Consider the following 4,579-nt stretch of genomic DNA (forward strand, 5'->3'; position numbering starts at 1 on the left):
TACCTGACTCAGTAAAGCGTTTTCTTTTATTATTATTATTACTATTATTATTATTATTATTATTTTAAATTTTTTATTTGTTTTTATTTTTTTATTTAATTTTTATTGCGAACCTCTCCAGAATCAAGTCTCTTGCAAACCCTAAAATGGCTCCCTTAGCTGAGATATAAACCTCCCTGCTCCCACAACCATCCTTCCTCCCTCCCCCCTCCAATTCCCCCAAGCCATCCCCAATACTCCCCCTCTCCCATCTCCTGGACCATCTTCCCTTACTTACACCCCCTAACCCCCATGCACCCGAGTTTGCCTGGCAATCTTGCCTAGTTCCACTATCCAGGAGGATAACTATATGATTTTCTTCAGGTTCACCTGTAGAAGGCCGCAGCCACATTCTCCATTATCAAGATGGCGCTGACATCCGGCTTCACCGCCAGGTGAACGCACATGTGCTCGGTAATTTCCCACTGAGTCCCCGCCTACTCCCGAGGCATCACCTGGGACTGGGAACAATGGACCTATCCAAGAGTGACACGTCCAAAGCAGGGTCTGTTTCCTATATAAGGGATGGGTTCCATCTTATCTGGGTCTCCGCCATGTTGGCTGATGCCCGCTCTCCCAAGGGGCATTAAAGCTTTACTGCAGAAGTATCCTATGTGTACCGCGTGGTTCTTGCTGGCGAGACGGTAGCGCGGGACATCTGGTGCCGATACCCGGGAAGAAGAAGAAAAAGAACTTTGCACTGCCGGAGACCCCTTGGACACAAGGAGGATTCAGAACTGCAGGCATGCAAGCTTAGAGAGGTACGCTCTAAAGTCCAGAGAGCATATCAGAAACTGAGCAGCAGTGGGAGGTTGTGCGCGCACCCAGATAAGTTAAAAAGGACCCCCCGGTAAAGAATGGGGGAGACAGAAAAGAAAATAAGTTAAAAAGGACCCTCCGGTAAAGAATGGGGGAGACAGAAAAAAAAATAAGTTAAAAAGGACCTCCCGGTGATTTTTGGGAGAGTGGAGATGGGGGAGAAGGCTGATTTGCAGGGTCAAAAGCTTTATGTTGTGTTGTTCATGTTGTCTTTTGTGTACTGGATGGGAGAGGGATATTTGAACTTGGAGACTGCTGAGGATGTGGTGTTTTGGGAGGGAGGTTCTGTTTTCGTCTCCACGGAGGGGGAGAGCCTAAGGGTGTACTTGGGATTTACGTGGTTTGAATCACCGAGACCTCCTGAAATGTTGTAATGTATACCCCTAAAATTCAGCGGCCCAATAACAGCAGGAAGCAGCCAAAGAGACTAAACGACGCCCAAATTCCCTTAAAGATTAAATGAGGTCCTTTCAAGCCTGCTTCTCTGAGTTCTGCTTTGCTCCGTACACAGGTTTGGGCGCGGAGTGGGTGCAGCTGGGGCTGGAGGGCGGCTGGAACGGAGCTTTGCTCTATGGCTATGGTGGGGAGCACATTGCGCCGGCTCAATTGGTGCAGCTCGGTTGGTGCCTGGCCTGGAGGATGTCACAGCGGTGCCACAGGCAGCCGGGCCAAAAGGCTTACAATGTACCTAAAACTGTGCTGGTCTCTGAGGGTAAAATGGCTCTGATTCCATTTGGCTATGCTAAACGATGCTGACTTCAGGCAGGGCTGGTCGTATTTATCATAATAAAAGCGCAATTAAGGTTTAGACGCAGTAAACAGGCAGTACCGTATTACATCTACATAGTGCGACTTAAGTTTTTAAGAACTGCTTAGCATTTTAAGAACTCAAGTCCTCCTAAAAGATTGCTGTGTGTACGCTTGGCTTGTCTGGTGTTTCAGGATCCGCAGGGAGGTGGATGCGAAGGGCCCTTGGATTTTGGGGTGATTGGGTCGTTGGCTGGATCTGTGAGAGTTTATAGCCGCTTTTGCTGTGGCACAGGTGTTGAGAGTTGGCTAGTAGGGAAGCGGCCCTGTTCGCCGCCTCTCCCATCAGCCCCTTGAGCCACCACTTCCTGGCCTGGGACACGGGGATCCGCACAGCGAGCAGGCCCAGGGCCGCACACAGCCCTTGGATGACGGGCGGGCTCTGGAGCCCGAAGCCACCGTACCAGCAAGAAATACGGGAGCCAATAAATCTTTAATATCAACAAACAGGGCCTGGGTTTTTCCTAGGCGCCACTGGGGCAACACGGCCCATACCGTAAAAAACAGAGATCCCCATATGGGTTCCCCAATGGCCACGTCATCTTAGGACTCCAGGCTGGAAACAGGAAAACGGTTTTCTCATATTTTTGAAACAATAATCTCATCTGTGCCAGATTTAAAATGGTTTAATTCTAAGGCCTACTATAATGACACAGACAAACAAGATTGCTCTTTAAAACAGAGACCTATAGGTCTCTAAGTTCAAGACCAGCCTACTTCCAGTACTGACTATGCTAAATTTTTACACTGAGTTTTTTAATACTCTTAAATGTTATTTTGGGAGAAGAGTTTATGTTTTTTTTTCTAGAAATACTACTATTCATGCTGTGGATTCATCTGTCCAGAGGCCTGAGGACAAAGCCTCTGCTATGGAGCTGTCTGGCCTGATTGCTGCGGAGCTGGCGGGTTCCTGAGGGATGGTCCAGCTCCTGCCCTTGGTCTGTCAGTTATTGCTATGTTGTTGTTGCTATGCCATTGCTATGCTGCTAGATTTCCCCTTGTTTTGTCAGTTATTGCTTGCTATCAGTTTCCCTTATCCTGTCAGTTATTTCTGCTAAACACTATGGGTATCTTCAAGATAGGTTACAAAATGCCATGGTTATTTAAATTAAAAATTAAACAAATATCTATTTAAACAAAAAGGGGGGGAATAATAAAGGAACTGCCCCCGATGCCAAGAATGGCCATCGCCATGGCTCTGTTCACCATAAATTTTTTAAATCTGGATGATAATGGCCAAAATGCTGCAACACGACATTGTTCGGATCCGCAGCGGCCCAAAGATTTGGTTAAGTGGAAAGATATGCTTTCTAATGAATGGAAAGGCCCGGATCCCATCTTATTGAGATCTAGGGGAGCTGTTTGTGTCTTCCCACAGGATCAAGAAAGCCCTTTCTGGCTGCCAGAGCGATTGACCCGAACAGTGAAGAGTGATCCACAACACACGGATTCGCCTGAGGACCTGGCTGCTGTTCCTCCTGCCATTTTGAGGATGGATGACAGAGTACCGATGGAGGACACTCTCAGCTTTCCCGAAGCTGTTACCAGTCAGCCATAGGATGGCGGTGTTTCCTCGACTTTTTACAACCAATATGACTCTGGGGCCCCTCATACCATCCTAGAGATGATTTATAAGCCTGGCCGTAGGACTCCAGTCCTGGGCCATATCCCTCATTCCCCTACTTCAAAGAATGGTTGGGGGTGGAAATGTTTTGGAACAGTCCTATGCTATGGATTAGTGTTTCTCCTCTGGATGGTCTGCTGACTCAAATCCCAAAATCGTAGGGACAAAATGGTTATTGCACAAGCGCTGGCTGCCCTGGAACAGGGGCCTCTACTGATATGTGGCTATCTATGTTAAAGCAGTAAGGTTTAAGCCAACCAGCTCCTGCACCCCTAGGACTGTGGTCCATTGCACAGGGTGGAGTGCTTGGCTTAGCTAGCCCTGAAGGTTGTCGAGCTGAAGAGCATCACACAGAGAATGGCCCTCTCTGAGAGATAAGTCGCTTTGCTTAAGGGTTTCCTGCCATATATTCCCTTTCCCAGAAAATTGGCAAAGGGCAGGCCGGATAGGTTCCAGGTGTCATGAGCCTAGGGACAGATTCCGTGTAAGCCCATTTTTATGTTTTCATTTTGGGAAGTGCGACCTCTATCTTTACCTTCCTAGGGAGTTGCCTTTCTGCAAAGAAGTAAAATTAGGGGGAGATGTAGAAGGCCGCAGCCACATTCTCCATTATCAAGATGGCGCTGACATCCGGCTTCACCGCCAAGTGAACGCACATGTGCTCGGTAATTTCCCACTGAGTCCCCGCCTACTCCCGAGGCATCACCTGGGACTGGGAACAATGGACCTATCCAAGAGTGACACGTCCAAAGCAGGGTCTGTTTCCTATATAAGGGATGGGTTCCATCTTATCTGGGTCTCCGCCATGTTGGCTGATGCCCGCTCTCCCAAGGGGCATTAAAGCTTTACTGCAGAAGTATCCTATGTGTACCGCGTGGTTCTTGCTGGCGAGACGGTAGCGCGGGACATTCACCTTCTTATTTAGCTTCTCTAGGATCACAAATTATAGACTCAAAGACCTTTAACTATGGCTAGAATCCACTTATGAGTGAATACATACCATATTCCTCTTTTTGTTTCTGGGTTTCCTCACTCAGTAAAGTGTTTTCTATGTCCATCCATTTGCATGCAAAATTCAAGATGTCATTGTTTTATACCGCTGAGTAAAACTCTAATGTATATATGTTCCACACGTTCTTTAACCATTCTTCTATTGAGGGGCACCTAGGTTGTTTCCATGTTCTGGCTATTACAAATTGTGCAGCTATGAACATAGTTGAACAAATACTTTTGTAGTATGATAGGGCATCTCTTGGGTATATTCCTAAGAGAGGAATTGCTGGGTCCTGA

The 4,579-nt window shown here is 47.3% G+C and overlaps 1 long non-coding RNA gene across 1 annotated transcript; it reads left to right on the top strand.

Annotated features, from left to right (window-relative positions):
- The first annotated feature begins 374 nt into the window (after positions 1-374).
- Positions 375-4,148, top strand: LOC148122783 (uncharacterized). The gene is made up of 2 exons (XR_015737582.1): positions 375-800; positions 2,474-4,148. It is a non-coding gene; the product is annotated as an uncharacterized LOC148122783 (long non-coding RNA).
- Positions 4,149-4,579: the final 431 nt, after the last annotated feature.

Source organism: Myodes glareolus, chromosome 3, assembly GCF_982192425.1.
Source record: "Myodes glareolus chromosome 3, mMyoGla1.1, whole genome shotgun sequence".
Taxonomy (NCBI): Eukaryota; Metazoa; Chordata; class Mammalia; order Rodentia; family Cricetidae; genus Myodes; species Myodes glareolus.